The sequence below is a fragment of the Nyctereutes procyonoides genome, unplaced genomic scaffold, assembly GCF_905146905.1.
Source record: "Nyctereutes procyonoides isolate TBG_1078 unplaced genomic scaffold, NYPRO_anot_genome, whole genome shotgun sequence".
NCBI lineage: Eukaryota > Metazoa > Chordata > Mammalia > Carnivora > Canidae > Nyctereutes > Nyctereutes procyonoides.
This window is the reverse complement of record NW_026575020.1, coordinates 7611585-7628716: the sequence shown is the minus strand read 5'-3', so window position 1 is coordinate 7628716 and position 17132 is coordinate 7611585. Positions and strand designations below refer to the sequence as shown.

General features: G+C 36.9%; 1 protein-coding gene across 2 annotated transcripts in view; it reads left to right on the top strand.

Annotated features, from left to right (window-relative positions):
• SPOP (speckle type BTB/POZ protein) overlaps positions 1-17132 on the top strand; it is a 67079-nt gene that overhangs the window by 22261 nt on the left and 27686 nt on the right. The window contains exon 2 of one of the 2 annotated variants that reach the window (XM_055331171.1): positions 11202-11253. The exons of the other annotated variant lie outside the window; for it this stretch is intronic. The gene's annotated coding sequence lies outside the window, so the exon portion shown is untranslated. The remainder of the gene's footprint in view (positions 1-11201; positions 11254-17132) is intronic. 2 annotated transcript variants of the gene reach the window in all.

The following is a 17132-nucleotide window of genomic DNA, read 5'->3' as shown; positions in this document are numbered from 1 at the left end:
TGCTCAAAGATGCAAGGAATCTGGCAATCATTGGGGGAGTGTGTACAACATTTGTAGGGCAATTTGGCATTATCTATCAAAATAAACAGTGTATAGGCTCTTGGGCTTGCTTGCATATATGTTCAGATACACTTGTTTGCTAGGTTGTTTGCTGTAGCATACACTTGGAAACCACATATCAGGGTACACTGGAATTCTTTGCAACCTTTAGAAAGAATAGGTCTATGTGTGCCTCCAGGAAACATGAATATGTGTGTGCGCGCTCGCGTGTGTGTGTGTTTGTTGGTACATGCCCCCTTTTGATTTTGTACGTTTTTTGGATTTGTTTCTGAAGCTACAAAACAGTGGTTGTCTTTAGGCTTTAGAAAGAGGGATTTGGGTATCTGGAAAGAAGCTTTTACTTTTCATTCATAGCTTTCTATAGCTTTTGAATTATTTGTACCGTATTTGTATTGATTTTAGTTTTCAGAAACTATATATGAAGATTGGCAGATATGATTTTTTTAAAGATTTATTTGGGAGAGAGTGCAAGTGGAGGGAGGGGCAGAGAAAGAGAATCCTCAAGGAACCCCCTGCTGAGGACAGAGCCTGACACAGGTATCTGTCCCTTGACTCATGAGATCATGACCTGAGCCAAAATCAAGAGTCACTCAACTGACTATGCTGGTGTCCCAAGGCAGATGTAATTTTAACATTATTTCTAGAGGGGCATAGACTTGTGCTCTGAGAGAGACCTTGGACAGTCATCCTCAATTTAAGGCTGAGAAAATTCAGATTTAGGAAAGCATCTAGAAAGCCTGCACTAGAATTTGGGTCCCAAGGACAGCAGAAGCTTATGAATATATTGACTTGTTCTATTCTTATTCTATTTATCTAACTGATGACCATTTCTCATTATGAAGAATTGATTTTGGAAGACCCAATAAAATGTTGACCTTTTGTAAGATAATTCTTTTTTTTTTTTTTTTTGTAAGATAATTCTTAAGGTAACTAGCTCTGGCAGTAAAGATAAAGTGATAGTGGTAACTTTTACCCACATTTTGTAACTTTAGAGGCCCAGTCCCTTAAAAGTGAAATTATATATGAGTTCTGTAAGCTTTTAATATTTGAATGTTAATTTGTCCAGAGCTTCCCTGTTTAATTTGAATACCTCACTGACTCTTCTAGAGTTTTCATTTTTATTTATTTTTTAAAGATTTTATTTATTTATTCATGAGAGACACAGAGAGAGAGGCAGAGGCATAGGCAGAGAGAGAAGCAGGTTCTATGCAGGGAACCCGATGTAGGACTCGATCCCAGGACCTCAGGATCACGCCCTGGGCAGAAGGCAGATGCTCAACCGCTGAGCCACCCAGGCATCCCTCTTCTAGATTTTTAAAATTGATTTTACTGAATTTTCATTCTGTCTGGTATCCAGGGGTGAATAGATGAAGAAATCATTTTTGTGATTCAAAAGGGCTTGCTATTTAAAGGCAAAGTGTACTGTAAAAGATGGTAGGAAAATTGTTTAAAGGAAGAAAACTTATATATTAAGGAGAAGCTCTCAGTTCCTGAAAGTCTGAGCAGTTCTTCTTTTAACTCTAAGTGAATCTTGGGATCCCTGAGTGGCTAAAAGGTTTGGCCCCTGCCTTCAGCCCAGGGCGTGATCCTGGAGACCTGGGATCGAGTCCTGCGTTGGGCTTCCTGCGTGGAGCCTGCTTCTCCCTCTGCCTGTGTCTCTGCCTCTCTCTGTGTCTCTCATGAATAAATAAATCTTAAAAACAAAACAAAACAAAACCTCTGAGTCTTTTTCCTGGCTTTTCAAGGCCAGAAAGATTTTCTACTTTATTCAAACTAAGCAGAGGTGCCTGGATGGCTCAGTTGGTTAAGCATCTGACTCTTGATTCTAGCTTTCAGCTCAGGTCATATCTCAGGGTCATGATCTCAAGCCCTGGGGCGGGATGGGGGGGCGGGGGTTGGTCTGCACTCAGCAGAGAATCTCCTGGAGATTCCCTCTTTCCCTCTGCTTCTCCTTCTGCACCATTCCCCACTTGCACTTGCACTCTCTCTCTTTCTAAAATAAATCTTAAAAAAAAAAAAAAACACAAAGAAATTGGTAATGTTAAGGCTAGTAGTTCAACATGGGACTGGAAATATTCAATGAATATTTTTTATAGTTGATTGACTCTAGGGCTCCAGCTATAGAAACATATTTACTAATGTTAAGATTAGTTGTTAGGGGATTCCTGGGTGACTCAGTAAGTTAAGTGTCTGCCTTTGGCTCAGATCCTGATCTCAGGGTGCTGAGATCGAGCCCCATGTCAGGCTCCAGTCTGCTTCTCCTTCTCCCTCTCCCTCTGCTCCTCCTTCCTGCTTGTGCTTGTGTGTGCTCTCTCTCTTTCTCAACTAAAACCTTAAAAAAAAAAGAAAATATCTTGAGGATCAGAGTCAAATCATGTCTGTGCAGTTTTAATCAGTAAAGGTTTGGTTGAATTGAAAGGGAAAAGAGGCTCATTAGAGGGCCAAGAACAAATAGAGTGGCAATTTTATGTAATCCCACACCCTTAGGGAGGAATCCAATCTGTATAGCCATGTTATTAGCTCTGTTGTTGTTAATGTAGACTGAGCAATGGAAGTGGATAGTCTGACAGTTGACTGAATTCGAACAACCACATGAGGTAAGACTGGATTGCTAGACTGGAGGATGTCAATGGTAGATGTGTTTGCTGCTCCGTTTCTAGTATCCTTTCTATTAATGAAGATCAATTAGAAACCAGTTAACACCAGTTCAGGCGAGAGAAAAACATGGAGGGCAGCCCAGGTGGCTCAGTGGTTTAGTGCCGCCTTCACCCAGGGCGGGATCCTGGGGACCCGGGATCGAGTCCCACGTTGGGCTCCCTGCATGGAGCCTGCTTCTCCCTCTGCCTGTGTCTCTGCCTCTCTCTCTCTCTCTCTCTCTGTGTCTGTCATGAATAAATAAATAAAATCTTAAAAAAAAAAAACTACATAGAAATGGATAAATGTGGAATGTGTTAGGAAGCAAGCATGCTGACAGGACTTGCTGATAAATGGGAACCCTAGGAAAAGAGGGTTTTTGGCTTGAGCAATTAGGTAGAACAGGGTGCTGTTTAGTATTTTAGTCATGGTAGACATCTCAAATAAATATTAAGGAATGGTAGAAATTGTGCTTTTTAATTCTGTTAGCTTATGGCAATGGAGAGAGCTCTCGGGGAGAGATGCTGGTTTTTTGGAAACTCAGGCTAGAAAATTACTCTGGTATGTTAGAACACTAGACATTTTATTTAAAAAAATTAATGACAGTTAGATGCTAAAGTATAAAAAGTCATTCTTAAAGTATTAGGACATATGATTTGTTCCCAGGGTCCAACCTTGAAAGCAGACATGAGCCTATCAATGATTAGCCCTGGTCTCCCTTAATAATGGTGCTCGGAATTCTTTAGAAAAAAGAGCATACTTTTCAACAGTGTTGCCACTTGAAAATGAAGTGGGAATTGAAAACTAGGGTATAAAAATGTATCTTCTATCAGATATTTTTCCATTTCCTACATGTTGAATAAAAGACCTATACCTGACCGAAGAATCACTTAGTCATAGGAATGATAAAGTTTTGGATTAGGAGAACTCCAAGAGTTGAGTTCTGAACTCAGACCTCTTCATAGCCATGTGACCATGACCTTTGAGCTTCTGTTTCCTTATTTTAAAATATTTGCCCCACATGCCTCATGGAGCTGTTAAAAGTCCCACATAAGATCTTAAATACTTTAGAGACTGAAGCAGTGACTGATGTTTGTGAGGAAATGGTTATATAGCTTAAAACATTTAACACAGGATAACCTCAGAAGGCCTTTTAACAAAGACCAAGAGGATGGGGAAGTAGTGCCGTGGGTCACCCTCTGTTGTGAATCTTAAGGCTGTGGTTTCCACTAGGTTGTCATACCTAACTGTATGGACCTATTTATTCTCAGTGGTCTTACAAATTCTTAACCAAAATGTCTTATGAAACAGTCAGCCCCAGATACATTTCAATACTATAAAGATAATAAAACATAAAAGAAATTTTGGTTTTGCTGTCTTATTTGGTAGTTGAAGCTGTATTGCTGTATTCCTGGCTTTCATGCCAAAATGAAAGGCAGCAAAATATGGTTAGTATTTTTTACTTTAAGTTTTCTCCCCTTTAGCTGACCTTTAGGCTCTGGCATGGGATTTCGTTTGGTTTATTTGGGAGTATCTTTTCCTTAAGAAGTGAAAAGTATAAATATGCCAGAGGCTTGCTAGTATATGAAAGCAGCTGTTGGTCAGCAAGAGAATGGAAGGGGAAAAAAAAGGATTGGGGATGGCAAAAAGCAAAGGAAGAGGGAGGAAAAAAGTAATTAAAAGCAGAGAAAAAGCTTCAATCATTTCAAAAAGTCTCAAGTTTCCTTTAAAAAAAAATCTGTCTTTGAGTTCAGGCACAAAAATTTGAGGTGATTACAAAAGGAGGGATTAATCCTTTGAGGGGAATGAATAAAATTAGGGAAGACTGGAAGACAGAGCTTCAGGAGGTTAGACCATAAGTTGGTGTAGAGGAAAGAGAAGGTCCTTTGTGGAAACGTGGCTGATTTATAAGGATATGCATTCTCTGAAGATAGGCTGGATTGCTGTATTAGTTGTGTGTAAAATGTGCTTTCTTGAGGTGCCTGGGTGGCTCAGTTGTTTAGGTGTCTGTTGATTTCAGCCCAGGTCATGATCTCAGGGTCATGAGATTGAGCCCCATGTCGGGCTCCATGCCCAACACTTAAGCTTCTCTGTCTCTTAACCCCCTACTCCCCCGGCCTCATGCTTGCTCTCACATATGCTTTTTCTCTCTCCAAAATAAATAAAAATAAAACAAAATGTGCTTTCTTGCTGAGATATATGAAGTCAGCCTCTTCCTCCCTCTGCTTAAGTAAGCCCAGTGCTATGTAATTCTGGTCAACTGGAAAAAGTATTTTTACCAACAAGAGCTAGTTTTTTCATTATTGAGAATATCTGGACTAAATTCACTGGCTTTTTTTTTTTTTTTTTGGTTTTTTGGTTTGATTCAGACTACATTATTGTCTAAGAGATTTCTCTGATGTCGTTTTTTAAAAATCTTTTCTAATTTACTTTTCCTTCTGAATTCATGGTTTTTGAACTTTTTTTTTAAAAAGGCAAACAAAAAGTGAAGAGATTTTGACAAACTTCTCTAGCTGAAGTCCTCTATTTACTTTTTCTGTTCTTTTTTTTTTAATTTTTTTTTTTTTATTTATTTATGATAGTCACAGAGAGAGAGAGAGAGTGAGGCAGAGACGCAGGCAGAGGGAGAAGCAGGCTCATGCACCGGGAGCCCGATGTGGGATTCGATCCCGGGTCTCCAGGATCGCACCCTGGGCCAAAGGCAGGCGCTAAACCTCTGCGCCACCCAGGGATCCCTACTTTTTCTGTTCTTTTTCCCCACCCTCACTCCCTAGAGACAGCCTATTATCATGAATTTATTTCTTTATTTATTTTTATAGATTTAAAAATTTTATTTATTCATGAGAGACACAGAGAGAGGTAGAGACACAGGCAAAGGGAGAAGCAGGCTCCCTGGAGGGAGCCCGTGGGACTCCATCCCAGGTCTCCAGGATCACACCCTGGGCTGAAGGCGGCGCTAAACCACTGAGCCACCCGGGCTGCCCTATTATTTTGAATTTAGTGTGCATCTTTGCAGTGCAGTGTGTGTGTGTGTGTGTGTGTGTGTGTGAGAGAGAGAGAGAGAGAGAGAGAGAGAGAGAGAGAGAGAAAGAGAATATGTAAATTCTGTGACAGTCATTTGGTGATTTTTGTTTGTTTCTTACTGTTTTTCTGGGGCCTATCTGAATGCATATAAATCTCAGTCCCTCGTTTTAGCTATTTAATTTTTATTTCACTATAATATTTTAGTTTTCCAAACCCTTTGATGGATCTTTAAGTTGTTTTTATTTACAGACAGAACTCCAGTGAACAGCAGCCACATGTGTATCCCTTATGCTTTCCTTGTTGTTAGTTGTTGGTTTCGTCGTCCTTGTTATAGTTTTTGCTGCTTCCGTGGCTTGATTTTTTCCTAAGTATCTTACTGAAATTCTCCACTTGTCCCACCACTTTGGTATTCACATCATCATTTGGGGGAGAAGGAGGGATGAGGATACCCTTTCATAATTCAGAATACCAATTTCTTTTATTAGGGTGAGAGGTTCTGAAATTTTCTTTTCCTACGGATTCTCTTTAGAATCTGATAACTTTGGCAACTTTTGCATTTCAGTATTTTGTTTTTATTATATCCAGTAGCTGTTTTTCATAAACATCAATAACTCCTCACCTCTTCCTTTTTCCCCCCTTCTTCTTTATTCCTTTTAACTCCTAGAATACTTCCCACCCACTAAGTGTAGGCCTGTTCACTGATCTCCAGGCCAGTTCAGGCAATTCTTGTGTTACCTTCTAAATTCAGCGTGATCTAGACAGAGCTAATATTTATGAAAGAATTTCTTAGAGCATTCTTAGCCAAAGTAAGCATTAAAAAATATAAGCCTTCACCTTATATTAGAATTATTATTGATAACTTTTGTTCAGGGACCATATGTTTCAGTGACTTTCATTTATAATTTCTTTGGACTCTTTAATCTGCTATATTTATTATTGCAAGGTTGAGTATATTTTTAGTTTTTATGCTCCTTGTCTTTTCCCCTTTAAATGTGGATGCTATTCAGAGCTTTGAGCGTTTTTGGAATGCTGAAGTGTTACACATGAAAACTGTTACTCTTCTCTAATAATACACTCTCCCTGCTGGGAGTGTTTGAGTAGGACTTCCTTTCTTAACTAATTTGGGCCACCACCTCATGTATGAATATATATTCATGACATTTTAACCTCATGAATATGTGTACTATCTTAAAGATTTGATAAGAATTTCTTTGTGAAGTATTTTTTAGACAATTGATAAAACCTTAATGTAGAAGCCTTGGTAATAAGTATAACTATGAAATAGCAGATGCCTGTATATTTTCTTGCAAATTTATTCATATCTTAGGATATGGTTCAGGTCACAAGTATTGTGGTTGGAAAGTAACTTTTGGATCTAGACTTAGCTCCAGTTTTAACTTGAACAAAGTATTCCATCAAAAGTATAAGCTCTGTCTATATGCTCAGATGTATCTGTTGTGTTACTCAATAGGCAGTTTTGTTTAGTGAATTATTTCCTGCAGGCAATGTAATTACTAAGTTCTTTTTTTTTAAAGATTTTATTTATTTATTCATGAGAGACACAGACAGAGAGAGAGAGGCAGAGGCACCGGCAGAGGGAGAAGCAGGCTCCATGCAGGGAGCGGGACGTGGGACTAAATCCCGGGTCTCCAGGATCATGCCCTGAGTTGAAGGAGGCGCTAAACTGCTGAGCCACCCGGGCTGCCCTTGAAGGGTTGAAGAGTTCCTTACCTGCTCTTTTTCACGTCAATCCCACAATTTATATATGCTGGGGAGAAATATTCCTATTTTTAATCTTTCTTTAGAATAACATTATGTTCTTATATGATTCACTAATAGTATGGAGTTTTGTTTTCCCTTTCACTGGAAACTGCTATAACAATCTTTGATACCTAACTCAAAAATAATTTTAAAAAAATTAAAGTTAACTTTTTTAAACTACAATAGATTGTAGTCACCTTCTTGGGATATTTCATCAGGATATATAACGGAAGCCTTCTGTTTCTGTAGGAGTAAGAAATATAAAGAACTTTCTTCTCAAAATTATATTTTGTTTACATGATTTTTTAAAAACATCTTTTTTCCCTTCTATTAAAACATGCTCATTTAAAACAAAACAACTTAAAAAGAGTAAAGGAGGCAGTTTGTCTTCGTGCTGCTGCTTGTCAAGAAGTTCCTGTAGCAGGTCCACCGGTATACAGCTCACCAGCACAATATAAGGGAGCTCTTGTCTTTCTGAGGTTTCCCAGCATTGTTATTATTAGAAGAGGTACTGCACATTTGTTAGGGGAAAATGCAACTAGTTTGTATCAACTATTTGTAAGTCTTACCTTACCTGTTACTCATAAATACTAAGAAACCTGCAACTTGTTAGTGAAACAAACTTTAATAAATTTGACATAGAGGAGCACCTGGGTGACTCAGTGGTTGAGCATCTGCTTCAGCTCAGGTCATGATCCTGGGGCCCTGGGAGCTTGCTTCTCCCTCTGCCTATGTCTCTGCCTCTCTCTGTGTGTCTCTCATGAATAAATAAATAAAATCTTCTAAAAAAAATTGACATAGAGGGGAAACATTTTTCTTTAATATATGGAGGTATTGTCTAGTCTTTCATGAATGGAAATCCAAAAGAAAAAGATTAATTCAGCCATTTATTAAATAAGTGTTTATTTCTGGATTCCCTTGTGCTAGACACAGTTTGGGTGCAAACAGGAATTTTTCTTTTGTACATTCCAGATACAGTAGGATAGATGATTTTATGTGCTAGACAAAAAAAATGAAGTAGTGAAGGAGAACAGGATGGTAGCCTTGGGGGCGGGGATGGTATATTTAAGGGTGTCAAGGAAGGCCTCACAGAGATAGTGACTATTACAGAAAAACCCAACAATGGTGAGGGAGTGTGCCAGGAGAATATCTAGGGGAAGAGTTACTCAGGTGGAGAAAAAGGCAAGTACAAAGCCCTGAGGCAGGAATGGGCCTGTTCTGTCTCAGGAACAACAGCAAAGAAGGCAGTTTGACTGGAACATAGTGAGCTTAGGAAAACATAATTGGAGGTGAGGCCAGAGAGGTGATGAGGTCCGATTGACAGGCCAGGCCTTTTTCAACCCTTACAAGGATTTTGGCTTTTATTCCAAGTGAGATGGGAAGTCATTGGAGGTTCCATCAGAGCCACGATTAAACTATAAAGGTAATAACAAAAAATACTGTATCTTGGCTTTGCTTTCAGAAGCTTTGAATTATTTCTTATACTAATATGGGTTTTAACTAATGGCTCCTGGTAGCCATATGTAGATTTAAACTTTTGTGTCCATACTATAAATTTCCCTGAAAATATAGGTCTTAGGTGTTTCATTTAAATTCAAAGAAAGTACGATAGGAAAAACAGTCTATAAGTATTCATTCCTAGATAACCCTTTTTTATTACTGACTTCTTATTATGAATTGTCTTGGAAAAAAATCAGGGGTGTATTGCGTGTAAGACATTGTATTCACTGATACAGGAGGATATATACATATATGTGTGTATGTATGCGTATACATATGTAGCTACTCTATTTTAATATGTCTTGAACATTTTTATTATGAAATATAAAACAGAAAAATGCATAAAACATGACTGTATAAAGATGAATTATAAAAAGCAAGTACCTATATAACCACCACTTAGACCTAGAAAATATATCATTGCCAGCACCCAGAAGTTTGCTGTATTGTGCATTCCTTCTAAATCATAACCCATACTCTTGTGCAGAGGCTGACATTTCTGATAATCATTTTCTCTATGATTTTACCACCTAGGATTTCTTGGAAACCATTATAATTTAGTTTTGTCTGTTTTTGAGCTTTATATAAATAGAATAATACATCTGTGTTGTTCTGTGTCTTCTTTCAGAACCTAACAATATGTTTGTAACTTTCATCCATGTTGTTATATAGAACAGTAGTTCAATTTCATTACCATATAAGCTTCCTAGTACATGGATGTACCATAATTTATGTATACATTCTACTGTTGATGCTTTAGGCTGTTAGAACAATGCTGCTATGAACATTCTTGTTTATGTGTTTATGTGTGCTGATGGATGTCCTGATGGAATTTCTCTGGGCCATATTTGGGAGTGGAATTGCTGGATTTTTAGTTTATTAGATAATAAACTTTTTCAAAAGTGATTGTATTAATATTAATTTGCGTTCCTACCTACAGTGTGAGACGTGTCCCTGTTCCTCCCAGTCCTCACCAGTATTGTCAGACTCCTTAAATTTTGCCAATCCATTGGGACTGAAAGTGTTCATTGTAGCAAATTAATTGAGAGACCAAAGCCTTAAGCTTAAAAAAATTAGAGTAAGGAACTAATGGTATTGGTTTCTGTTTTAAGAATTACCAACATTCAGAGCATTTTTATTTCTTAAGAGTTGGTTGGCATCTTCCACCTAGCAGTACTTAACAGAGTTTTAAGAGGTATTTGTCTACTCTCAGAGGGTTAGGAACCTTGTCTGGTTTTTTGTTGTTGTTATTGTTTTTACCACTGTGTCTGAAAGAATGCCTTGCACAGTTGGTGTTGAGTAAATATTTGTTAAATGAATTCAGCCTGACTCTTGATACTCTTAAATCTTCTGATCAAGGTTGACCTGTTTTAGCATCAGTAGTTGAGGACAGTTTTTAGTAAGGGCTCCTTCCATTATTAATGATGATGTTGGTATTGACTGATTTATGAAAATAAGAGAAGCTTATTTGTATATGTACCAGTTAAAGTTAGTGTTTACATTTTCAAGAAAAGATTCTATTTTTAAGGAATCACTCAAGTTTGTATGCAGTACTTCATTTTTCCACAAAAGGGAAGAGGGTGCTAGAATTTTCTGCCTATGTTAGGCTTCTAGAAGCCTGGCAACCACTCTTATCTCTGTTTCTGTTTTGAGTTACTTTGTAGACTTTGGGAGATAATTAGGGTGGTGGTGGTGTTTTAGCCAAGACATCTCCCCAGTCTTCACCAGGAACCTCACTGTGGTAGCAGTTGTTAAAACTGTAGGATAAGTGGCTTTGTTTAAATGTATCTTTCTTAGGGTAATTGACCCACAGAGCACTTTTTATAAAGGGCATTTTACATAAAGAGAAAATCATTCTTTCAACAGTTTGTGAGGTAGCCGACACATGTGATGCTAACACCCCCATGCTTGTACGTGTTGACATGAAGCAAACCACTTACTTCGTTTTTGCTGCACTCATAGGCCAGTTGATTAGAAGAATTAGCTTGGATTTTTCGGACTTTCATATATCTAAGTATATGGTCTTTTTGAGAGATGACTAGAAAATAGAATATTCAGAACTATTGATAAAACAGAAGAATGGTAATTTTGACTAGTAAATCCTAGCAAATGTATTACCTGCTTTTGTAAAATTTTCCCTTTCAGAATAGCCAAAATAAGTAAAGACTTGTATGAGATTCAGAGTCTAGTTAAGTCTGATTCATCATCTCTATTTCCAACAGAGATTTCCTGTTAGACAAGACAAATTAGAGTTCTTCCTACTGACTTAACTTGGTGAGTTTTTACATAGTTTTATTTTAAACATAGTTTAAGATTATGAGGAAAAAAGCAAATGAAATACACGAAGATATTTACCATGACTTTAAAAAATGCACATCTGGAGTACAATCTACTGTTTCATTTCAATGCAAATGGTATGTAAAGTTGGAAGTCATATAAAGTAAACATGTAAAGTTTTTGTTTTATTTGAATAATGAGCATTACAAATGGTGTTAAACGTTTTTCATAAGTGACTTCAAAAGAAGTCTTATTCTAAATATTCTTTCTTGATGTAAACATAGGTATTTGTTCAGATCTTCTCTGGTGACTACAGCTTGTAATAGAAGGCTTTACACTAATGGTGGAAAGGAGAAAAGTTTGGATTTACATTTGTAATCAGTAATATAGAGACCTTAGAGTATGATGATTTTTCTCCCTAGAAAAGATCTTGAGGGAAATGAGAATTACAATTTATAAACAGAAATAAAGCAACTCAGGGGCTTCATTTTACAATGTTCAAGGCATTTGATTCTGAGCAGATTGCCTTTGTGTATGAATGTCGAGGTCATCTCTGTATGGGTAACTTAAAAATTGTTTCTACCATTCGGGCCAGCATCTTAAAATTTTTACTTTTTTAATGCTTCAAATGTTTATGTATGTTTTTACAGAGTTTTATTGGGTAAAATAGGTATTATTGCATTTTGGTCTTTTAAAATCTGACAAATTGTTAGGAGCCAGGAAATTCTGTTAAGACAGACATTCTGTCTAACTTTCCCCTGTTTTGTCTGCCTGTGTGGTTTTACTTTTTCCTTGTGTCATGAATTTTGGAATGAACATTTAAAACTGAGAACTTCCTGCTTGTCCTTTGTTCCATTTAGCTTAGTTAGAACCTTAATATTAACACAGAAATTGGCTTATTCTTAATAACTTTAGAATAAGAGGGAATTTATTTTCTGCAGATGGTTTCTAAGTAAAGAGCATGGACATGGATCTATGTGAAAGTCATCAGGTTTTTTCTAGCAAGACCACAGTTAAAGGAGATTAAAGCAAAAATATACTTCGATCTCTCTTTCATAGTTGAAGGGAGTTCTAAGCGTCTCTTATAAAGAACAACATCTTCAGAGAATACCACATTTTATGCTGCTAGATAGTAGTAGTTAATACTTAAGAGAATAAGGGTACCTGGATGGCTCAGTGGTAGAGCGTCTGCCTTTGGCTCAGGTCCTGATCCCCAGGTCCTGGGATGGAGCCCCGCTTCCGGCTCCCCGCAGGGAATCTGCTTCTCCCTCTGCCTATATCTCTGCCTCTCTCTCTCTGTCTCTCATGATTGAATAAATAAAGTCTTTAAAAAAAAAATGCTAGAGAGAATTGGTTGCCCTTGTAGTATACCAAATTTTCTGGAGTAGATGGGCCTTTTCAGCTTCAAATTTAATGAACTTAGTCCACACAGTACCCCTAAGACCAGTTTGGACGATCTTCTTTGATATGTATTCCTTGAGGTCTTTCTGTAGCCAACTTGTGTTGGCAAGAAATATTTTTAAATGGCATGACTAAAGTATAGATGGCTGAAGAGAACTGTATGTTAGATTTGGCTTCTAGAAAAGCCAGAGGACCCTGTAGGGTTATGCAATCTCTGCCTGATTGCTTCATAAAATGAGTCTTCTGTTTTTGAATTCCTTGCAGATTGGACACACTTAATTGTATTAGGGCCAAGCCTTTCATTTGTTTACTATTTGAATTTTATGAGGTTCTCTGTAGTTGAGGGTGAAAAACTATAATCTCCCAAATCTCGAAACAGCTTTGAGAATATAATTATATAATAAACATATCTTCTTAGCCATAAGGTTTTTTCCCTCTTCCTCCTCCTCTTCCTTCTTTTTTTAAATTCTGTTCTAGCTCTTGTTTTAGAATGAATTTTCTCAACCTAGAGGAGAAATCTTTGATAACACGTGGGATGTGTTAAAATATTCATCTTTCCTAAGTTTGCTCTTTGTGGCCCTAGAGATTTTTGTCCAAGTCATCAGTGTAATCAACACAGTATTATAATTTGCAGAAAGAAATTGCTGATTATTTGGTTCTGCCTATCTAACTTCATTTCTGAAGGTGTTTTCCTTTGGAACTGAGATCCGCTTTGAAGTGAAATAGCCCCTTTATAAGCAGATTTGTTTACTGATTTGAATTCATGTCATACCATTTCAGACATCTCCCAAATGATGGATTTTGAAAGTGGTTTGTGGAGAAGCTTAATCTGATGAACCGTATCTACCTTTTTTTTTTTAAGTAGTTGAAAGATTTGTTTTTGTTTTTGTTTTCCTAGCAGGGGTTCAGTAATTAACAACAGCAGCACATCACCTGATGGTATTAGCCCAGACCTTGTGAGAACTATGCTTATTGCAGCCATGATTGGTTGTGCTGGATCCCCTATCTAAGAGGAGATAAGATCGTGTTCTATAGATGCATTTAGCTCAGTTAGTCATTTTTACCTAAATTAAAAAGCAAAACAATTCAAAAAGTCTTTTTTTTAAGGTCTCAAGAGATGCTATCCTACAAGACTGCTGAATGGCATCTGCCCCTTTCCAGGACAGACCTTTGCATTTGGAACAGCATGCATTGCATTCTCCTTGGATATATTTTTGAGGTAGTGAACTATGGTAGTATGTCTGTATCAACAACCCTTATATAATTGATAGTTTTTAGGGAGAGGGAATGATTCCCCAGCCCTTAACTTAAATTGGCAATAAATTTTTTTACTCTTTCATTTTTCTGGTAACTGGAAGAGTTTCATCCAAAGTGAGAATTATTCCATATTTTAACCTTTGAGCTGGCTGCTAAGGTCTCCTTGGGGACAAGGACACTTTGCAGTTATTTATAACCTGTAGAGAAGGGCAGTAGGCTGTAAACAGCCAGCACACACTAAGGTTTGGGAGCCAGTGGGAGCTGTCTGTTGGTTATCCTACTCCTTTCCATGACTTGAGATTCTTTCATGTACCTTCTTGTTCGTCTTCATCTTGGCTTTGTCTGGATGAGCCTTACTAGCCAGGCTATTTCTGTAAATCTCATTAACACTTAGATTGAGAAGAAGGTAAAATAGCCTTTTATGTTATGAAAGTATATCTAACCCGTACAATCATTTCAGTAACTATGCTCACCTAAGGTATCTGTAAACTGAAGAATCTTAAAGGTAGTGACCTGCATACATATTAGTATACTTGTTTCTGAGTTTTCCTTGAATAGTTGCAAGAATAATTCAACTCTTAATTAGATAAATATTTGGCAGTGGCAGAAAGTGGCAGAAAATATGTTCTATAAATTAGCCTGGTATCGAAAACTTAGTTATATGTCTAGGCATGTTTCAAAGGTATGTCTGTCTCTATATATTTATACAGGGACATGTTTCATGTGTATATATTCAATGTTAAATATCTTTTCTCTGTACTTCATTTTTAAGAAAATCAAACCTCACATCAGATATGAAAATTTAATGTCAAATCTAAGTAAAGATGCTAAGGATCTGCCTCAGTTTTATTGATATGTTGGAATTTTATAATATAGACTACAACTTGAAAGAACCCTCAAGGTCTGTCTTGAATTCCTGGTAGCTATTGTAGTGATACTTTTTATAATCAGGACTGGCCTATTCTGGAAAATAGGCTTATGTTACTGTTGTCTTAGGATTTGGGAACTCCCCATTTAGCTTTAGAGGCTTAATTACTTTTTTCTCCCAAGTTTTCTTGGACTTTTTTTTTTAATTGAAGGAGAGTATAGTTTTGGAACATACTGAATGAGTTCTTTGAAATTGGAATGAGATCATCTGATACTTTTCTTTTTGAAAATGTTTTATTGTTTTAAAAATGTGCCTGGATTCCTGTAGCTGATATTCACTCAGCAACTCCCAAACTTTAATCTTTTAACTGGAGCTCATTAAGGAAAAATATGATTCTCAAAGACAGTAATCTAGTTATTCAACAATTTTACTGAACAAATATTTACTGGGTGCCTGTTATAATACCATTTTAAGCATGGGGAATACTCTTCCCTGATTGAGCTTAACTTCTGGTGGGAAAGACAATAGACAAGTGAGAAATTGAAAACAAGATCATTTCAGGTAGTGATAATGAAGAAAATAAAAAAAGGTAAGGTAATGAGAGGGGCAGGCTGGAAGTGTGGGGTCAAGGAAGGCCTCTCTGAAGATATTATATTGATAGGACACTTAAATGATAAGGAGCTAGCTATGAAAAGATCTGAGGAAAGAAAGAGCTTTCCAGGCTGAGGAAAAAGCCTGATGTGCTAAGTAGAATTAAAGACCTGAGTGACTAAAGCACGGTGACTTGAAGGGTAAGTGTTAGATGAGGTCAGGGACATACACTGAGGTCTTGGCAGTCATGACAGAGGTAGATTTTACTCAGATAGCCGTGGAAACCACTGGAGAATTCCTAGCTTGTCTCTCATAAGGGTCTGATTTGTAAGCCATCTCATCATTTAGAAAAATTAACTGTAAAGGCTACTAATAGCTTTAAAATTTTTTAAATTTTATTTGGAAAGGTAATATATTCACATGGCTCAAAATTCAAATAGTACAAAAAGGAAATACAATGGAAGGTCTCATTCCCACTCAAGTACCCCAGTTTCCCACTTTTGGAAGTAACCAGTATTCCTAGAGTCTTACATAGCTTTATAGAGAATATTATGTATATGTTAAAATAAATAAATATTTTTGCCTCTTTAAGTAGGACCTTCTCATTTTTTTCCACAGATTTTTGTTACATTGTCTATCTGTATCATAATTCATCTAATCAAACCCTTGTTGATGGACTTTTAGGTTGGTTTCCATTCTTTTGTGATTACAAATAATGCCACAGTGAAAAAATGTTTTATATTTGTCATATTAAATATATCAGTAGGATAAATTTCTAGAAGTGAAATTGCTGGATCAAAGGATATGTGCATTTCTTATTCATTCTGATATACTTTTTCCTTCATGGAGAGTGTAACAATTTATACTCTAATCAGAAATGTTCTCTTTACCCTGAGCAAGTGTTATCAAACATTTTGATCTTTGCCAATTCACTGGGTGAATCACTGTGTGGTTTAATTTGCATTTATCTTATTATGAATGAGAATTGAACATGTTTTCATATATTCCAGAGCCACTGGTATTTACATTTCTGCAAACCATGGACTATTCTTCACCCATTTTTCCATTAGGCTGTTGACTTTTCTTCTTGATCTTTAGATTCACATAACATGAAATTCTTTTGTTAATTAAAACAGGGATCCCTGGGTGGCGCAGCGGTTTAGCGCCTGCCTTTGGCCCAGGGCCGATCCTGGAGACCCGGGATTGAATCCCACGTCCGGCTCCCGGTGCATGGAGCCTGCTTCTCCCTCTGCCTCTGTCTCTGCCTCTCTCTCTCTCTCTCTCTCTCTCTCTGTGACTATCATAAATAAATAAAAATTTAAAAAAAAGAATTAAAACAAACACCATGTGTATGTCTCTATAAAGATAAAAGCAGTTATCTTTAACTTGTAAATTTTATGTAGTGTGAATCTAATAAAGGATATAAGAGAAACTCCTATCTTTCCTTTGTTTATTGAAGTCTCTTGATTGCTTTTAGTTTAAGAAATGTCGATAAATTAAAAAAAAAGTACTTAGTATTTTGTTAGACTGAATTGCAATAAGTTTACCTATGACAAATTTTTCAAAAGTCATTCAAACCTTGCAACAGAGGAAGTCCGTATGACCTGTAATAATCTATCCTTAGGGTAATGAGAAAGAGGTTATTACCTCATAGGCTGTATATTATGGAGGACACTGTAACAGAAGAAATAGACATTGCTTTGAGGTCACATCAGTTTCTTGAAAATGAATATATCCAAGTCTTCCCAGAGTTTTGTGG